Genomic DNA, 21,480 nt, shown 5'->3' on the forward strand with positions numbered 1-21,480 from the left:
CACATCAAGTATGTTTATAACATTTTCCTGAAATCATAACGTTTTCTGATGACTTTTCTCCTCTAGTATCATCTTTGCTGACCTCTTCATCATGAATCTAATTCTTTGGGTGGAAGGGTCATCAGCTGCCGTCTCCTTTGGTACCCTGATAGGTATCCTCACAACGTGGTTTGGAATTTCATTACCGCTAACATTTTTTTTTAAACAAGTTTATTTTCTTTTTTTAAAAATTTTATTTATTTATTTATTTATTTTTGGCTGTGTTGGGTCTTCGTTTCTGTGCGAGGGCTTTCTCTAGTTGCGGCGAGTGGGGGCCACTCTTCATCACGGTGCGCGGGCCTCTCACTGTCGCGGCCTCTCTTGTTGCGGAGCACAGGCTCTAGACGTGCAGGCTCAGTAGTTGTGGCTCACGGGCCTAGTTGCTCCGCGGCATGTGGGACCTTCCCAGACCAGGGCTCGAACCCGTGTCCCCTGCATTGGCAGGCAGATTCTCAACCACTGCGCCACCAGGGAAGCCCCCACTATCATTTTTGGGTGCATACATTGGAAGCAAGAAAAAGGTAAACTTTAAAAATACTTCTTTTGACCATTGAGTGATGTCTGAAATAATACCTCCATGTGTGTAGACTATACATGGAATGGAAGATGTACCATTGGAGAAAATGACAAAGAATAATCATTTAGGGATAAAAGACTTCTACAAATTGTAAATGAAAGACAGTAACACTTTAAAAGGCATTCTTTAATGTATTTCTCATTTTATGGGTTGTTTATATTTCCCTCTCTCTCTGATGGGCAAAATTAAAAGGATATATTGTAGGAAGGCTGACTTTAAGAAAGTCAGAAAAATAATAAGACTATATAGTTGGGGGAAGAAAGCTAAGATACAATCCAAGAAATGAGGGTGTTCAGTTTACAGATTTTTTTCTTTTCCATTATGGTTTATCCCAGGATATTGAATATAGTTCCCTGTGCTATACAGTAGGACCTTGCTGTTTATCCATTCTATACGTAATAGTTTTCATCTAATCCAGTTTACAGATCTGAAGTTAGCCTATTCCACGTATAGGGAAAAGGAACAGTATACCAAAAAGACTAAATGAAGCCACACTGCAAAAGGGTTGTATTATAAAGATATAGCAGGGGAGAAATAAGACAAAACAAAACGGGAGGTGGAGTTCCACAGAGAGCAGAAAAAGAAAATTTTCTGAAAGCTATTGACAAATTTTCAGAGGCAAATTATTAGACAAATTCTAAGAGAGAACTTTCGGACATCATATATTATTTCATATTGCAATAGTCACTAGTAAGTTTTGTCCAATCTCTCCCTTGAAATTTGTAGGAAAAGATAAACATCCTTATTGTTTAGCTGTGTCCTATCTAGTATGCTGGCCACTAGACACCTGTGGCTTTTGAGTACTTGGAATGTGGCTAGTCTGAATTATGTGCTGTAAGTGTAAAATACACACTGGTTTTCAACCATTTAGAACAACAACAAGAGGAATGCAAAATATCTGATTAATAAGTTTTATATTGATCATAAATTTAAATGATAGTATTTGGACATGTTAGATCATTAGATCAGATAAAATATATTAATAAATTAATTTTACCTGTTTTTTTTTTTTTTTTTACTTTTTAAAATGCAGCTACTAAAAAATTTGATACTGCATTTGTGGCTTGCATCATAGTATTTCTGTTGCACAGCATTGGTCTAGCCTCTGCCCACATAACTGCTCTTGGAAATATTCAGATTCAAGATTGTGTATTTTGATGGTACCTGCATAAATTTACTTCAGTTTTGTTTCATTCTGATTTTCATTTCATTTATTTTCGAGCAGTTTAGGTATCCAGTTCGCACAAACCAGATTCCCCGTCAGTTTCCTCAACAGACTTTCATTAGAAAACCACTTTTTGGCCTCATCATCAGTGGCATTTTACCTTTTGGCTGCATTTTTATTCAACTCTTTTGCATTCTAAACAGTATTTGGTGAGTATTGTATCTTCATAATCTCAAAAATATTAAATGTTAATAAATTAATTTTTTATATGTCAAAGAGGTTAAATTCTGGTGTGGTAAAACTTTATTTGCTACCCTGTTTTATCCAGGAAATAGCAATCTGACCTGAGGGAATTTCCTAGGAAACTAAGACAATTCACAAAATTATAAAGCTACTTTTGGATGGAAATGTCTATAAAGATTTCCTTTTTGGAAATGAATAACCTCTTTTTTTTGTTTTGTGGTACGCGGGCCTCTCACTGTTGTGGCCTCTCCCGTTGCGGCGCACAGGCTCCGGACGCGCAGGCTCAACGGCCATTGCTCACGGGCCCAGCTGCTCCGCGGCACGTGCGATCTTCCCGGACCGGGGCACGAACCCGTGTCCCCTGCATCGGCAGGCGGAATCTCAATCACTGCGCCACCAGGGAAGCCCTTAATAACTTCTTTTTAAGCCTTTCCAGGTGACTTAGAAAAGTTGGTCTCAAACTGTACTTCTTTGAGATTTTGCAAGGGGTGGGATGGGGGTGTCCCTTGGAGGGAGGTGCGTAAAGATGGGAAGGGGCAGCTCTGATTTGTATCTGTTTTCCATACTGGCCTTCCATGCAAGATTTCATTTAGAGTTTCTCTGCTAAAAATAATTTGGAGACCACTGATTTTGGGTCTTCATCTGTACTGAGCTATAAGTAATGGTTTTCTATCTTCCTTTCTGTCAACTGTTAGTTCTGATGTCAGATGCCTTTTCCTTATAACTTTCCTCTTTTTATCTGCTACTTTTAATTTGTTGTAGTTTAAGAAGTCTAATAGCCAAGATAGTTAGAGATGCATGTGAAGTAGGAACAGGTACTCTCTGATTAAAGTGCCACAGCTTTAGTGCCCCTGCTTTGTGACAGCTATTTCAGTTGCTCCAAGTCCCTTTTTTTCTTACTTCCTGATTCTTGACAGCATTTTGGTTTCGGGAGTTGGCCAAGTGGGGTGTTACTGTGGAAGGATTTTTGGAGAGGGGGCAAAAGCACCATAAAATGAAATAAGATAAGATAAAATAAAATAAATAAAATGCGGTCGCCAACTGTGTGTGTTTATAACACTTTTGTCCCAAAGGAATCTTCTGGACAAAACTTTGAAGTCCTTGGAAATTAGGCTTAATCACGTACATTAATTGCTCACCTTTTAAACAGCATTGTGTCAAAATTGTTTAAAAGATAAGCAATAAAATCTGTTACCTTGTCAGCAACTAAATATTTAACATGCTGCAAAATAGATTACAGTAACCAAATTTTCCAGATGTTTTTGAAGGAAAAGTAACTTTAAAGCAAAACTGAAAGATTCTTTAGATGAATTAATTAAAAAAATTTTTTTTAACATTTTACTTTATATTGGAGTATAGTTGATTAACCATGTTGTGATAGTTTCAGGTGTACAACAAAGTGATTCGGTTATATGTATACATGTATCTATTCTTTTTCAAGTTCTTCTCCCATTTAGGTTGTTACAGAATATTGAACAGAGTTTCCTGTGCTATGCAGTAGGCCCTTGTTGGTTATCCACCTTAAATACAGCAATGTGTACATGTCAATACCATATTCCCTAACTATCCCTTTCCCCCCACCCTTTCCCCCTGGTAACCATAAGTTCGTTCTCTAATAGATGAATTAATTTTTGTTTCAATGAGAAACAGCACGCTTGTTGTGTACAACTTTGTATGTATTTATTAACTCTAGAGGTGATTCTCTCCTACCTCCATCCTTCATCCTCACTCCCAGGTGTATATCTTACATGAGGTTTTAAAATGGGATATTGATCAGTTCACCAGTTTCTTCTTCTCTTCAGAAGGCTTTTAAAAATGTGTATTTCTTATCCCAATTTAGTCAGCTCGCTCTATAAAAATGAAAGAAATTACTTCATTCCTTCGAAGTTTGACCTAAATGTAATCCACACATAGATGTTTTTAAAGATGCATGTTTGAAAGTATATTTAATAGAATTATGTGTGTCATGCTATAAAGACCTATTTGGGGAAGCTACCTGTCAACAGACCTCCAAAAGCAAAATGGCGTGTGTTTCTGTGGTTTTCTGTTGTATAATGTAGTCACTGGTATTTATGGCATTTACAACCTTCCATTTCTAAAGAGAAAGCATGTTTTTAAATGTGTATAGAGAAAATTGATGGGTCTCAAGTGAAAACTAAATTATAGGATCAGAGAAATATGGGTAAGTAGCAACACTGATTCTGACGAGAGAGGATATGACCAAACTGAAGCTGTGTAGGTAAAGGAATATATATATATATATATATATACTCGATACTACACGGATACTACATGGATTTGATGATACTGCATGGATAGATGAAGGTTTGGAATGAAAAGCCCAAGGTGAGAAAAGTGTGTGACAGTTTACTGTATAGAGTTGGACGGATCTTTTTGTGTGTATTGTTAAGTTAAAGGTTATTTTAAAGCTGTCGTTTTTCTTTTCAGGTCTCCTCAGATGTACTTCATGTTTGGCTTCCTTTTCTTAGTCTTTATAATTCTCCTGATTATTTGTTCAGAAGCTACTGTTTTGCTGTGTTATTTTCATTTGTGTACTGAGGTAAAGACATAGGAAACAAATGTATCTGAAGCTTTCTAAACTTGCATTACTGGAATTAGAGGTCTGTGTTGAGAAAGGAATTGAAATAAATGTTAACTGCATGGTTTCTATAACTTGGGATCACTTTTATATTGTGTTTTTCTAATGACACATTTTAATTTTAATGCATCTATCAAGTTTGATGGAAAATTTTCAACAGAAAGCAATTTCTCTCTGGCTAGTTACTATAATTGCTGCGTAATATTCAGTTAACATAGAAAAATATAGGGAACTGATTTGATAGTTTAGACATATAAAAGATCTGGTTCAATGATGTTTTCTTTTTAACAATTAAAATTTTCTTGCAGCTTAGGCCAGGATTGCATTTTATGGGTTTGAGATTTCTGCTAAAGGCCCTTTCTCTTTCATTTCATTGCCTTTTGGTTACCATGGGCATAAATAATTCTTTTTACCCCATGCCATCCCCAATTTTTTCCTGATGTCATTTTGGATAACTAAGCTGGTGGTGAACATGTTTTCTTTTTTTTTTAAGTTAATTAATTAATTTATTTATTTTTGGCTGTGTTGGGTCTTCGTTGCTGTGCACGGCCTTTCTCTAGTTGCGGTGAGTGGGGGCTACTCTTTGTTGTGATGTGCGGGCTTCTCATGGCGGTGGCTTCTCGTTGCAGAGCACGGGCCCTAGGTACGCGGGCTTCAGTAGTTGTGGCACGTGGGCTCAGTAGTTGTGGTTCACGGTTTCTAGAGCACAGGCTCAGTAGTTGTGGCTTGCTGGCTCTAGAGCACAGGCGCAGTAGTTGTGGCGCACAGGCTTAGTTGCTCCGTGGCATGTGGGATCTTCCTGGACCAGGACTCGAACCCATGTCCCCTGCATTGGCAGGTGGATTCTTAACCCCTGTGCCACCAGGGAAGTCCCTGAACATGTTTTCTTAAATCCCCTAAATCCTCTTATTTTGGTAGTTTAATGTGACTCTCTAAAGGTGACAAGAGAGTTTAGGGAATGATTATCATATACATGATGCCTTAGAGCATTTTTTTCTTGAGCTATAAGAATAAAGGTAAAAAATATATAATTATGTATATATTATACTTAGCTACTCATTCATTCTGTGGTACATTTTGTCATAGAAATTCTGCAACAGTCATTAATGAAACATACATTGATAGGCATATAATGTGTATATTTTTTTTCCTTAGAAAATGTTTTGGGGGCCCCCAAGACCACCCACATGTTTGGTGACTCACTAGAAGGACTCATGGGACTCAGGGTATAGATGTCTTCTTGGCTAGGGTTTGTTACAGCAAAAGGATACACAACAGGATCAGCAAGGGAAAAAGACACAGGTGGAACCTGGAAAAAAATCCATGTGCAGTCTTCCTATGCTTTCTCTCTCTCATGAGGGGACACACCAAGCATGCTCCTTTCTCCAGCAGTAAAAAAATGCAGGAATATATGTGCAACATGTCTGCCCAGGGAAGCCCATTAGAGACTCAGTATCCAAGGTTTTTATTGGGAGCTAGTCACATAGGCACCCTCTGCCTAGCAACTCCCCAAATTCCAGACTCTGAAAAGGAAAGCAAGTGTTCACCATAAATCACATTGTTTGTACAGCCTAGGTAGAGCAAACCAGTCTCATCAGTCAGGGAATGATTAAATGCCAAATTCCCAGATATAAGCCAAGAGTCAACCTTGTAAGCAGACCCTTCCAAAGATAGCAACCTCAGACCTGCTATGTTAACTCTTTTCTGCACAGTTTATCCCCTTGGCCTTTGACCACAGTGCCTTTATGGTAAAATTACTATCAGGAAGGGCCCATGGGACAGGATGAGACTAACCTGATTATTGACCTCAGTCATGCCTCCATGGGTCCTGAATTTAGCCAGTTAAAACAAATCCTATTAACCATAAAGGTCTGTCTTAGAGAAACAAACAGACTTATAGAAAAAGAGATCAGGTTTGTGTTGACCAGAGGCAGGGGTTGGGGGGAGGGAGAATTGGATGAAGGTGGTCAAAAGGTACAAACTTGCAGTTATCAGATAAATAAGTACTAGGGATGTAATGTACAACATGATAAATACAGTTAACACTGTTGTATGTTATATATGAAAGTTGTTGAGACAGTAAATCCTAAATTCTCATCACAAGGAAAACATTTTTTTTCTGTTTCTTTAATTTTGTATCTGTATGAGATGATGGGTACTCACTAAATTTACTGTGAAAATCATTTCATGATGTATGTGAGTCAAATCATTATGCTGTATAACTTAAACTTAGATAGTGTTGTATGTTAGTTATATCTCAATAAAAATCCCAATAAAACTGAAATGGTAAAAAAAGGTCTATCTTAAATTTCTATATTCACCTTTTTTTACCTGGCCTGAGGCATCAATTCAGGCCCAGCACAACTCTGGCCAGTAAATTGAAGCTGACCTGAAAGCCTTCCAGGGCCGAGGCAGCATCTGCAGAGAAAGGATGCACACATTATAAGTACAATCCCCGAGGGCACACATTGTCCCCCTGGAAACCAAGAGTTTATCATTGTTAGGGCTCCCCAAGCAGGATGTACATTAGTCAGACAGTACATATTATATTAAATTTCTTATAAAACTTCCCCCTTTATTTCTTTTAATCCATAATCCTACAGAGCCTATTTTATGTTTCTTGTTATTACAATAATTGCTAACCCATGGATAGTTAGAATTTCATCTAAAAATTTGTTTTTTCTACCTCTTTTTGCAGGATTATCATTGGTGGTGGAGAGCCTTTTTTACCAGCAGTTTTACAGCTGTTTACCTTCTTTTGTATGCAGTTTATTACTTCTTTACCAAACTTCAAATCACGGGCATTGCAAACACCATTTTGTACTTTGGGTACACGATGATCATGGTCTTGATTTTCTTCCTTTTCACAGGTAAGCACAGAATTACTTTGTGTATTTCAGATTCTCTAAAAAGACTTGGCGATAGCCATGATATAATAAGCATCAATTAACAATTAATGGAAGGAAGAGGGATCAAAGTCATCATGTTCATTTTTATGCTTTGGAGATAAAAGATTGCAAAGCCCGGGGAGCTGGAGGGACCTTATGTACTTAGCTGTAAGACTGTCTCTTGTGAATGTTTTTAAACAGTAGGGATGTGTTCCAAAGCACAGTAAGGGTTATGTGTAATCACCTTTGACTAGCTCCCAAGCATAGAAAATTAACCGACTTGAATAACTTTTAAATGAGTAAAATTAGATTAAGTCAATATAAGCAATTATAGGTGAGGAACAAGATGTATACTTCTCAGGATTACTCATTTGGGATTGTTATTTGGGTTCTGCTGTGATGGAAACTTTTGTTTAAATTAATACTTGAAGCAGGTGAAAAAATGGCATGGTTTCTAAGATGATCCAGTTGGAGAAATAATGAAGATGGAGAGCTTTACTCCCTTTCTAACCCAAGGGAAGCAGCGGTCCACCTCTACCTGCCTCACTTTTAAGTTCTGGTTTTAGCTCAAGTCATATCACTTGTGTAGATAAGTTTGGAACATTTCAAATATTTTTCTCCGATTTTAACTCTCAGCCTCAACAAATATGGAAAAATTAACAATGGAAGTTTTTCAGAAATCAAAGCCTTAAGACACATGTAGACATTATCTGAGAAACTGGGCATCTTGGTTGGTGGCTTCTTTCTGTGCTTTTCGTATACTGCTGCTCTCAACTCCTCAGTAAAGAGAAGACTGGACAGACCTTCTCTCAGCCACCAGAAGTTCTATTTAGGGACCTCCCTGGCGGTCCAGTTGTTGGGACTCCGCTCTTCCACTTCCATTGCACGGGGCCCGGGTTTGATCCCTGGTTGGGGAACTAAAAAAGTTCTATTTAAAACCGAAGGCTTGAGAGTGTCTCACCATTCTAGTCTACCAGCCTCCTCATGTTTGTTTTTGAGGTTTTTAAGCTTTTTACTGAAATATGCCTGCAGAAAAGTGCACACATCATAAGTGTAGAGCAGTGAGCACAATCTGTGACTGACACCCACGTTAATAAACAGTACGTGATCTGCACGCCCAAAGCCACTGTCGGGCCTCTTTCCATTCACCTTTCCCCAAAAGCAACCACTATCCTGACTTTTAACAGCATCGGTTAATTTGGCCTGTTTTTGATCTGTAGGTAAATGGAATCATACGAGATCTACTATTTTAAGTCTGGCTTCACTGGGGTCTGGTTTCTTTTTCTCAAGATTGTTTGTGAATTTCATCCGTATCGCTGTGCGTACGTGTTGTCTCTGCCCCTCGCGTGTTCTGTTTTGGGTTTCTCCCCTTGTGAGTTACTGGCTTTTCTATTTGTGTAATGTGCAGTTAGATGGATTATGTTTTCTTTTCTTCATTACCTAACACTTTGACTCAGGCTGCCTTTTTCTGGGAGTCTTATATTACAACAGCTTCTTTCAGAAGTTAGATGTCATCCTAAATGGTCACATTGCTGACAAAAATCTGTGCCCTTTGGTTGGCTCCACCACTTGAATTGCTTCTGTCACTAATATGTGACTCTCCAAGGCTCTCAGTGGTCTCTTGCCAAATCTAAGGCCTTTCCCTGGTCTTCATCCTCCTTGGCTTCTTAGCTAAACACTACTCAACACCTATTCTGTGAAATTCTCCCAGCAGGATTGGCATTCTTCTTCTTGTACCACGCTGTGAATTCTTTTGTTTTCCTCCCTCTTCCTGTCACCTAACTCTAGCCTTTATCAAGGGTTCAGCTTTCAGCATTTCAGTCCTTTCTTTCTACACTCTCTCTTTTAGAGCTTATTTAGTCCCAGGGCTTCACTTATCTCCTCAGTGCTGACAGCTCCCAAATCTGTATCTCTAGTCATAACCTCTCTCCAATTATATTCTGAACATTTGCATGTCGCATTGGTACTGCCAACTCGACATGCCCCAGCAAGTGAATGTAGCACTTCCTTTCCCCCCAACTGACTCATCTTAATTTCTCTCTTCCTTTGACCATCATGTCTAATCTCTCATCTCCTTGGCTTATTTTGCAGGAATTCTTAACATAGCCCTTCCATGCTTTATAATTAATTACAACTCCCCTATTTATTCTTCTTCAGAAGCTTCTTATTCTGTTTTACACTGCACTAGACCCTGCGCTAGGTGCTGGGGACGTAGTGGTGAAGAAGACAGGTAAGGTCCCCTGCTTTTGTGGATCTTATATTTTAATGGATGGGGGACAAAGAAGGAATTATGGGTTTGATGAGCTTTGTGAAAGAAATGATATTGAAGAAGAGGTGGATAATCAAGTGTTTCAAACAGAGGTGACAGCATGTTCAAAAGTCCTAAAGTGAGAAGGAGTATGACATCTTCAAAGAACACAGAGAAGTTCAAGATGGCAAGAGAAGGAAGGTGGCACTAGGTGGCAATAGTGATTAGAGACATAAGGAGCTAGCAGATCTTACCAGGGTCTTAAAAACTCTACTGTACTAGGGAATTTAGATTTTATTGTAGGAATGATGGGAAGTTGAGGGGGTTTAAATAGGGAACTAATGTAATAATATCACTCTTCTTATTTGAAGGCCTTAATACTGCCATACTTCTCTATCAAGGTCTAAACTTACCTTGGTGTTTGGGCTCCTGTTCTGCCTACTCAGCGTATTTTCTAAACCTCTTAAACTGAACCATTTACTGAGTTTAGGCGTGTCTCCTCCTGACTTTTTTTTTTAATATATATTTTAAAAATTTATTTATTTATTTTTGGCTGCATTGGGTCTTCGTTGCTGCGCACGGGCTTTCCCTAGTTGCAGCGAGCGGGGGCTACTCTTCGTTGTGGCACACGGGCTTCTCCTTGCAGTGGCTTCTCTTGTTGCAGAGCACAGGCTCTAGGTGCACGGGCTTCAGTAGTTGTGGCTCGCAGACTCTAGAGCGTAGGCTCAGTAGTTGTGGCACATGGGCTTATTTGCTCCACGGCATGTGGGATCTTCCCAGACCAGGGCTTGAACCCGTGTCCCCTGCATTGGCAGGCAGATTCTTAACCACTGTGCCACCAAGGAAGCCCTCCTCCTGACTTTTTTAGCATGTCTCCCCACCTAACTTGGAATCTCCTTGAGAACAGAGACCACATCGTATGCCTATTTTATATCTTTCATAGTACTAAGCACATGGTTCTTCTTGAATTACATAGAGCATGAAATAGAGGAGATACCATTATGGTATAATGTTTCCCTATCTATTTTATTTTATTTTAAATTAAAAAAATGTTTAGATTGAAGTATAACTGACATACAACATTGTATTCGTTTTTGGTGTACAACATAATGATTTGATATTTGTATACATTGCAAAATGATCACCACAGTAAGTCTAGTTAACATCTGTCATCATACACAGTTACAGAATATTTGGAGTAGATGAGAACTTTTAAGGTTTATTCTCTTAGCAACTTTCAAACATGCAGTACAGTATTATTAATTATAGTCACTATGCTGTACATTACATCCCCATGACTTATTTATAACTGGAAGTTTGTACCTTTTGACCCCCTTCACCCATTTTGCCCACATCCTCTCCCCACCCTCCAGCCTCTGGAAACCATCAATTTGTTCTTTGTATCTATGAGCTTGGTTGGTTTTGTTATTTTTTACTAAGATCCCACATGTAAGTGAGAGCATGCAGTATTTGTTTTTCTCTGTCTGACTTATTTCACTTAGCATAATGCCCTCAAAGCCCATCCATGTTGTCACAAAAAGCAGGATTACATTCTTTTTATGGCTGAATAATATTCCATTGTATACATATACCACATTTTCTTTATCTATTTATCCATCAGTGGACACTTAGGTTGTTTTCATATCTTGGCTATTGTAAATAATGCTGCAGTGAACATGGGGTACATGTATCTTTTTGAGTTAGTGTTTTCATTTTCTTTGGATAAATACCCAAGACTGGAATTGCTGGATCTTACAGTAGTTCTATTTTTAATTTTTTGAGGAACCTCCATACCATTTTCTATAGTGGCTGCACCAATTTACATTCCCACCAACAGTGCACAGGGTCCCCTTTTCTCCACATCCTCGCCAACACTTTTTATTTCTTGTGTTTTTGATAATAGCCATTCTGACCAGTGTGAGGTGACACCTCATTGTAGTTTTGATTTGTATTTCTCTAATAACTAGTGATGTTGAGTATCTTTTCATGTACCTCTTGGCCTTCTGTATGTCTTCTTTGGAGAAATGTCTATTCAGATCCTCTGCCCATTTTTTTGTAATAAAATGCTTACATCTATCGTAACAGCCCTAAAATCTTTCTGGAGGGTGTACATTTTTTTTCCTTTCCAGTTTTTTTGAGATTTTTATTGAGGTATAGTTGACATACAGCACTGTATAAGTTTAAAGTGTACAGCATAATGATTTGACTTACATAGTCATGAAATGATGATCACAGTAAATTTAGTGACTATCCATCATCTCATATAGTTACAAAATTGAAGAAATAGAAAGAATTTTTTTTCTTCTGCTGAAATTTACTTTCAGCAACTTTCGTATATAACGTACAGCAGTGTTAATTATATTTATCATTGTACATTACAACACTAATACTTATTTATCTGATAACTGAAAGTTTGTACCTTTTGACTGCCTTCATCCAATTCCTCTTCACCCACCCCTCACATCTGGTAACTACAAATCTGATCTCTTTTTCTATGAGTTTGTTTGTTTGTTTGTTGAAGTATAATTGACCTACAGCACGGTGTTAGTTCCTGGTACACAGCATAGTGATTTGATATTTCTATCCATTTCAAAATGATCACCATGATAAGTCTAGTTACCATCTGTCACCATACAAAGATTTGCATAATCATTGACTATATTCCCCACACTGTACATTTAATCCCATGACTTATTTATTTTGTAACTGGAATTTTGTATCTCTTAATCTCCCTCACCTATTTCACTCCTCCACCTACCCCTCCACCCCTGGCAACCACCTGTTTGTTCTCTGTATCTATGTGCGTTTCTATTTTGTTACATTTGTTCAATTGTTCCATTTTTTAGATTCCACATACAAGTGAAATCATACAGTATTTGTTTTTCTCTGTCTGACTTATTTCACTTAGCATAATACCCTCTAGGTCCATCCATGTTGTCCCAAATGGCCAAATGACAAGATTTAATGCTTTTTTTATGGCTGAATTATATATATAATATACATATATATATATATTATATATATATATATATATATATATATATATACACACACACAAACATATACCACATCTTATTTATCCATTCATCTATTGATGAGCACTTAGGTTGCTTCCATATCTTGGCTACTGTAAATGATGCTTCAGTGAACATAGGGGTTCATATATCTTGAATTAGTGTTTTTGTTTTCTTCGGATAAATACCCAGGAGTGGAATTGTTGGATCATGTGGTGGATCTATTTTCATTTTTTTCAGGAATCTCCATACTGATTTCTACAGTGGCTGCACCAATTTACATTCCCACCAACAGTGTATAAAGGTTCCCTTTTCTCCACACCCTCACCAACACTTGTTATTTGTTATCTTTTTGATGATAGCCATTCTGACATGTGTGAGGTGATATCTCATTGTGGTTTTGATTTGCATTTCCCTGATGATTAATGACATTGAACATCTTTTCATGTGCCTGTTGGCCTTCTGTATGTTTTGTCTTCTCTGGAAAAATGTCTGTTCAGATCCTCTGCCCATTTAAAAAAATTTTTTTAATAATTTTTTTGTGATGTAGACCATTTTTTTAAAAAGTCTTTGTTGAATTTGTTACAATATTGCTTTTGTTTTATGTTTTGGTTTGTTGGCTGCAAGGCATGTGGGATCCTAGCTCCCCGACCAGGAATTGAACCCTCACCCCCTGCATTGGTAGGCAAAGTCTTAACCACTGGACCGGCAGGGAAGTCCCACTCTACACATTTTTAATTGGATTTTTTGGGGGGGTTTATTGCTATTGAGTTGGATGAGTTTTTTTAAAAATATATTTTGGATATTACCCCTTATCAGATATATGATATGCAAGTATTTTCTCCCGTTCAGTAGGCTGTCTTTTCATTTTTGTGAATGGTTTCCTTTTCTGTACAGAAACTTTTTAGTTTGATGTAGTCCCACTTGTTGATTTTTGCTTTTGTTGCCTTTGCTTTTGGTGTGAAGTCCAAAAAAATCATCACCAAGACTGATGTCAAGGAGCTTACCTCCTATATTTACTTTTAGGAGCTTTATGGTTTCGGGTCTTACATTCAGGTCTTTAATCTACTTTAAGTTAATTTTTGTGTCCAGTTTCATTCATTTGCATGTGACTGTCCTGTTTTCCCAACACCATTTATGAAAAGACTATCCTTTCTCCATTGTATATTATTGGCTCCTTTGTCATAAATTAGTTGACCATATATGTGTGGGCTTATTTCTGGGCTTTCTGTTTTGTTCCATTGAGTTACGTTTTTTTTTTTCGGTACACAGGCCTCTCACTGCTGTGGCCTCTCCTGTTGCGGAGCACAGGCTCCAGATGTGCAGGCTCAGCGGCCATGGCTCACGGGCCTAGCTGCTCCACAGCATGTGGGATCCTCCTGGACTGGGGCACGAACCTGTGTCCCCTGCATCAGCAGGTGGACTCTCAACCACTGCGCCACCAGGGAAGCCCTATGTCTTTGTTTTTATGCCAATACCATACGGTTTTGATTACTATAGCTTTGTGATATAGTTTGAAATGAAGGGATTGATACCTCCAGCTTTGTTCTTGTTTCTCAAGATTGCTTTGGCTCTTTGGGATCTTTTGTGGTTCCATACAAATTTTAGGATTGTTTGTTCTATTTCTGTGAAATTACCACTGGACTTTTATTTTATTATTATTATTATTATTTTTTGACCATGCTGTGCAGCATGTGGGATCTTAGTTCCCTGACCAGGGTTCAAACCTGCGCCCCCTGCATTGGAAGCACAGAGTGTTAACCACTGGACCACCAGGGAAATCCACCACTGGACTTTTGATAGGGATTGCATTGAATCTGTAGATTCCTTTGGGTAGTGTAGACATTTTTACAATATTAATTCTTACAATCCATGAGCATGGAATATCTTTCCATTTATTTGTGTTTTCTTCAATCTTTCATTAACATCTTACAGTTTTAAGTGTAGAGGTCTTTCAGTTTCTCGGTTAAATTTATTCTTAGGTATTTCATTCTTTTTGATCAATTGTAAATGGGATTGTTTTCTTAATTTCTCTTTCTGATAGTTCATTATTAGTGTATAGAAATGCAATGAATTTCTATACGTTGATTTTGTATCCTGAAACTTTACTGAGTTCATTTATTAGTTCTAATAGTTCTTTGGTGGAGTCTTTAGAGTTTTCTATACATAATATCATGTCATCTGTAGATAGTGACAGTTTTACTTCTTCCTTTCTAAATTGGATACCTTTTATTCTTTTTCTTGCCTAATTGTTCTGCCTAGGACTTTCAATACTCTATTAAATAAAAGTGGTGAGTGTGGGCATCCTTGGCTTGTTCCTGATCTTAGAGGAAAAGCTTTTCACTTTTCACCTTTGAGTATGATGTTAGCTATGGGTTTGTCATACGTGGACTTTATTATGTTGAGATACGTATCCTCTGTACCCGTTATCATTATGTAATGCCCTTATTAGCTTATTACAGTCTTCTTTTTAAAATCTATTTTGTGTAAATATAGCTACCCCAGCTTTCTTTTGGTTTCCATTTGCATGGAATATCTTTTTTTTTTATTCCCTTCACTTTCAGTCTGTGTGTCCTTATGTCTGAAGTGAGTTTCTTATAGGCAGCATATAGATGGGTCTTGTTTTTTATCCATTCCAGCCACTGTATGTGTTTTGATTGGAGAATTTAGTCTATTTACATTTAATTATTGATAGGTATGTCCTTATTGCCATTTTGCTATTTGTTTCCTGGCTGTTTTTTAGTTCCTCTGTCCCTTTCTTCTTCTCTTGTCTCTTCCTCTGTGGTTTGATGACTTTCTTTAGTGGTATGCTTAGATTCCTTTCTCATTATCTTTTGTATATCTCTGTAGGTTTTTGCTTTGCGGCTACCATGAGGCCTATATATATTGGGTTGGCCAAAAAGTTCGTTCGGTTTTCTCCATAAGATGGCTCTAGTAGCGCTTAGTTGTCTTTAACTTCATTCGAAACAGTTTTGTTAGATTGTATTGGGACAGCTGTCATATCAGCGTGCATTTAAAAAAAAAACTTATCAAAATTGCATTTTGGGGGACTTCCCTAGTGGTCCAGTGGTTTAGAATCCGCCTTCCAATGCAGGGGACGCAGGTTCAATCCCTGGTTGGGGAACTAAGATCCCACATGCTGCAGGACAACTAAGCCCGCATGCTGCAACTACTGAGCACGTGAGCCACAACTAGAGAGCCTGCATGCTGCAACTACAGAGCCCACGTGCTCTGGAGCCCATGCAACACAACTAGAGAGAAGCCCATGAGCCGCAACGAAGATCCTGCATGCTGCAACTAAGACCTGACCCCGCCAAAAATAAATAAATAAATAGTAAAAAAAAAAAAACCTGATTTTTTGTAGCCATTTTAATATGGAAGATGGAAGAAAAAAAGCAACATTTTCAGCATATTATGCTTTATTATTTCAAGAAAGCTAAAAACGCAACTGAAACACAAAGAAAGATTTGTGCAGTGTATGGCGAAGGTGCTGTGAATGATTGGACGTGTCAAAAGTGGTTTGTGGAAAAAAAAAAGTGGTTTGTGAAGTTTCTTGCTGGAGATTTCTCGCTGGATGATGCTCCATGGTCAGGTAGACCAGTTGAAGTTGATAGTGATCAAATCGAGACATTAATTAAGAAAAATAAGCGTTACACCATGCGGGAGATAGCTGACATACTCAAAATATCCAAATCAAGCGTTGAAAATCATTTGCACCAGCTTGGTTATGTGAATCGCTTTGATGTTTGGGTTCCACACATGTTAAGTGAAACAAACTTTCTTGACCGTATTTCTACATGCGATTCTCTACTTAAAAGTAATGAAAATGTTCCATTTTTTAAAACAAATTGTGACAGGTGATGAAAAGTGGGTACTGTACAATAATGTGGAACGGAAGAGATCATGGGGCAAGTGAAATGAACCACCACCAACCACACCAAAGGCCAGTCTTCATCCAAAGAAGGTGATGGTGTGTATATGGTGGGATTGGAAGGGAGTTCTCTATTATGAGCTCCTTCTGGAAAACGAAACGATTAATTCCAACAAGTACTGCTCCCAATTAGACGAACTGAAAGCAGCACTCGACGAAAAGCGTCCGGAATTAGTCAACAGAAAACACATAATCTTCCATCAGGATATCAAGACCACATGTTTCTTTGATGACCAGGCAAAAACTGTTACATCTTGGCTGGGAAGTTCTGATTCATCCACAGAATTCACCAGATATTGCACCTTTGGATTTCCATTTATTTCGGTCTTTACAAAATTCTCTTAATGAAAAAATTTCAATTCCCTGGAAGACTGTAAAAGGCACCTGGAACAGTTCTTTGCTCAAAAAGATAAAAAGTTTTGGGAAGATGGAATTATGAAGTTGCCTGAAAAATGGCAGAATGTAGTGGAACGAAACAGTGAATACATTGTTCAATAAAGTTCTTGGTGAAAATGAAAAATGTGGTTTTTATTTTTACTTAAAAACCAAAGGAACTTTTTGGCCAACCCAATAACAACTTATGACGGTCTATTTTAAGTTGATAAGACCCTAAGTTTGAAAGCATTCTAAAGCTCTACATTTTTACTCTCCTTCTATGTTTTATGTCTTTGATGTCACATTTTACATTTTTTTATTATGTGTATCACCTAACTTATTTTTACTACTTTTGTCTTTAACCTTTATATTAGGTTTTTAAATTTTTTTAATAATTAAAAAATCTTCCTGCCCCTTCACCTTCCTACAAGCTTTATAAGTGATGAATCCACTACCTTTACTAATATATATTTACCTTTACCAGTGAGATTTATACTTTCATAAGTTGTCTTGTTACTAATTTGTGCCCTTTCTTTTCAGCATAAAGGAGTCCCTTTAACATTTCTTGTAAGGCCAGTTTAGTGGTGATGAACTACTTTAGCTTTTGATTGTCTGGAAACCTTTTGTTTTTGAATTAATTTTTATTGGATGATAATTGAGTTACAATGTTGTGTTAGTTTCTGCTGTATAGCAAAGTGAATCGGTTATACATATACATATATCCACTCTTTTTTAGATTCTTTTCCCATATAGGCCGTTACAGAGTACTGAGCAGAGTTCCCTGTGCTATACAGTAGGTCCCCATTAGTTATCTATTTTATATAGTACTGTATATATGTCAATCCTATTCTCCCAGTTTATCCACCCCCACCCCGGAAAACATTTTATCTCTCATTCAATTCTGAATGATAACTTTGCCAAGTAAAGTATTCTTGGTTGGATTTTTTTTCTTTCATCATTTTGAATATATTGTCACTCCCTTCTGGCCTGCAAAGTTTCTGCTGAAAAATCTACAGATAGTATTATGGGGGTTCATAACAAGTTGTTTTTCTCTGCTGCTTTTAAGATTCTCCCCTTGTCTTTAACTTTTGACATTTTAATTGTAATGTGTCTCAGTGGGTCTCTTTGGGTTCATTTTATTTGCAACTCTGGGCTTCCTGGATCTGGACATCTGTTTCTTTCCCCAGGTTAGGGAAGTTTCCAGCCATTATTTCTTCAAATAATTTTTCTGCCCCTTTCTCTCTCTCTTCTCCTTTTGGAACTCCTATAATGCAAATGTTAGTCCACTTGATGGTGTCCCATAAGTCCCTTAAGCTATCTTCACTTTTTTCATTCTTTTTCTTTTTTGCTCTGATTAGGTGAGTTCCTCTGCCCTATCTTTGAGTTTACTGATCCTTTTTTCTGTTTCATCTAGTCTGCTATTGAACCCCTATAGTGTATTTTTCAGTTGAGTTATTGTATTTTTCAGCTCTGTGGTTTATGTTTGAAACTTTCTTATATTTTCTATTGATACATCTTTGTTGGAATTCTCACTGTATTCATCCATTTTTCTCCCGAGTTCTGTAAGCATCTTTATGACCATTACTTTGAATTCTTTATCAGGTAAATTACTTAACTTTGTTTCCTTATGTTTTTTTTTTCCTGAGGTTTTCTCTTATTCTTTTGTTTGGAACATATTCCTCTGTTTCTTTGTTTTGCTTGACTATGTTGGTTCCTGTGCGTTAGATGAAATAGCCACCTCTCCCAGCCTTGAAGGGTTGGCCTTGTGTAGGAGATGAAGCTCACTGTTGAAATCTGCCCTAGCTCTTGATTGTCTATCAAACCTTTGTGATTATCCAAGTGGCCTATTTTATTTATTTATTTTTATTGGAGTATAGTTGCTTTACAATACTGTGTTAGTTTATACTGTACAGCAAAGTGAATCAGCTATACGTATACATGTATCCCCTCTTTTTTGGATTTCCTTCTCATTTAGGTCACCACAGAGCACTGAGTAGAGTTCCCTGTGCTATACAGTAGTTTCTCATTAGTTATCTACTTTATACATAGTATGAATAGTGTATATATGTCAATCCCAATCTCCCAGTTCATCCCCCCCACCACATCCATACGTTTGTTCTCTAAGTCTGTGTCTTTTATTTCTGCTTTGTAAATAAGATCGTCTATACCAGGGGTCTGCGGCCTGTTAGAAACCAGGCTGCACAGCAGGAGGTGAGCGGTGGGTGAGTGAGCAAAGCTTCTGCTGCTCCCCGTCGCTCGCATCACCTCCTGAACCACTGTATCCCAGTCCCCCCCACCATGGTCTGTGGAAAAATTGTCTTTCACGAAACCGGTCCCTGGTGCCAAAAAGGTTGGGAACTGCTGGTCTCTACCAGTATTTTCAGATTGCACATATATGCGTTAATATACGATATTTGTTTTTCTCTTTCTGACTTACTTCACTCTGTATGACAGTCTCTAGGTCCATCAGCCTATTTCATTTTTAGTAGCTCCCAGTAGTTGAGGGTGTGCCAAAACCTTTCGGTGTCTCAAAGGGGAGGATCTCAGTCAGCACCGAGATTCAGACTGATTGAAAGCCAGACCCTCAGGCAGCAGCTTTTAAAGAATAGACATAGGGCTTCCCTGGTGGCGCAGTGGTTGAGAGTCCGTCCGCCTGCCGATGCTGGGGACACGGGTTCGTGCCCCGGTCCGGGAAGATACCACGTGCCGCGAAGCGGCTGCGCCCGTGAGCCATGGCCGCTGAGCCTGCGCTTCCGGAGTCTGCGTGTCCGGAGCCTGTGCTCCACAACGGGAGGGGCCACAAGAGTGAGAGGCCCGTGTACCGCAAAAAAAAAAAAAAAAAAAAAAAAAATAGACGTATATCTTCTGTGGAACTGCAAGTGTAAACCCCGCTGGCTCCCTGAACCAGGTGATCTGGAAATGTCTGCCGGGCAGCAGTCTCAAAAATCAGGGCTCCAGATGAGTGTATAAGCTCCTTTCTGGGAGGCACTGGTGAGCTGTAGCAAGGTAGAGGGAGAGTGCAAAGGTGATGTTCCTCAGCGTACATTCCCTGAGAGCAGCTCCATAGCTTCCAGGTGTGTGCCAAACCTAACGCCTGTCCCTAAGGCCGAAGATTTAGGAGTAGCAAGTAGGCCTCCTTCACAAAAAGCCTGTGGAGATCTTTCAGTCTGCTGTCTGTGCAGTGCCCTGGGGGTGGTAGTTGCCAAGGACTGTCTTTCCAGTTGTTGCTGTCCCATGGGACCGAGGAACACCAGCCCTCCTGGCCACCAGAGGCAGGCGATCAAGGGGTATCCCTGGGAGGCAGCTGCAAAAACCAGGGCACTAAATGTAAAAACCGGGGCACCAGACTCATATAAGAGTTCCCATCCTCCAAAGTCTCAGGGAAGGTTTACAGTCAGCCCTAAGATGTGGGCTTAATTAGAAGCCAGCCCCTCAGGCTGAAGCTGTGATGATAAGGTAATAGGAGCCCCTGGGTCTGTTGCCTCTTGCTGGGCCCGGGGAGTGGTAGCTGTTTAAGAACTCTTTCTCCATTGGTTACAGTCCTGTTGGACGTGTGAGCATAAGCCCCACTGCCCGCCAGAGCCGGGCAATGCAGAGGTGTCCTCTGGCAGCAGCTGCAAAAATCAGGGCACCATATGTAAAAACTGGGGTGCCGGATGTGTGTAGAAGCTCCGCTCTGGGAGATACAGCACTCTGGAGTATGGCCGGGGAGAGCACGCAGAGGGCACCCACTGACTGGAGCAAGGCAAAGGGGAAATGCACAGATGGCGCGCACAGAAAAAAAAAGGGAAAAAAATGAAAGTAAAAGAAAAAGAAACCAAGAAGAGAAAGGAGAATGGGAAATAAAATAAGAGGTGAGGGAGATGGCACCTGCTGGCTTTCGCAAGGCAGAGGGATTTGGAGGAAGATGGTGCCCACTGGCTGAAGCATAAAGATGACACCTGCTGCAAAGAAAGGAAAAAATAAAAGAAGAAAAGATGGTACCAGCTAGCTTACGTAGGCATAGGGAGAGCAGAAGATGGTACCCACCAGCCTCTGTCCCTGAGAATATCCCAGCAGGCCCCATCCCTTCAGACCAATGCTTTAAAATTAGCAAAGGAGTCTTTCACGTCAAGTCTGGGTGCCTTTCAAAAGGCTGCTTCTGTTCTGTGCCCTGGAGCCGGTGAGTCTGCGTGTGGGCCCTTTTTTAAAAAAAATTTTTTTAGTGGAGTATAGTTGATATACAATGTTGTGTTAGTTTCTGCTGTACAGTAAAGTGAATCAGTTATACATATACATATATCCTGTTTTTTTTTTTAGATTCTATTCCCCATATAGGCCATTACAGAGTATTGAGTAGAGTTCCCTGTGCTAAAAAATAGGTCCTTATTAGTTACCTATTTTATATAGTAGTGTATATAT

At 38.9% G+C, this 21,480-nt stretch overlaps 1 pseudogene across 1 annotated transcript in view; it reads left to right on the forward strand.

The window, feature by feature from the left end:
* LOC307180664 (transmembrane 9 superfamily member 2-like) overlaps positions 1-21,480 on the forward strand; it is a 101,539-nt pseudogene that overhangs the window by 69,370 nt on the left and 10,689 nt on the right. Inside the window, exons 14-18 of the transcript in view lie at positions 67-181; positions 516-560; positions 1,842-1,990; positions 4,473-4,584; positions 7,322-7,493. The product of the transcript in view is annotated as a transmembrane 9 superfamily member 2-like (transcript). The remainder of the gene's footprint in view (positions 1-66; positions 182-515; positions 561-1,841; positions 1,991-4,472; positions 4,585-7,321; positions 7,494-21,480) is intronic.

The sequence above is a fragment of the Stenella coeruleoalba genome (genome assembly GCF_951394435.1).
Source record: "Stenella coeruleoalba genome assembly, chromosome: X".
Classification (NCBI taxonomy): domain Eukaryota; kingdom Metazoa; phylum Chordata; class Mammalia; order Artiodactyla; family Delphinidae; genus Stenella; species Stenella coeruleoalba.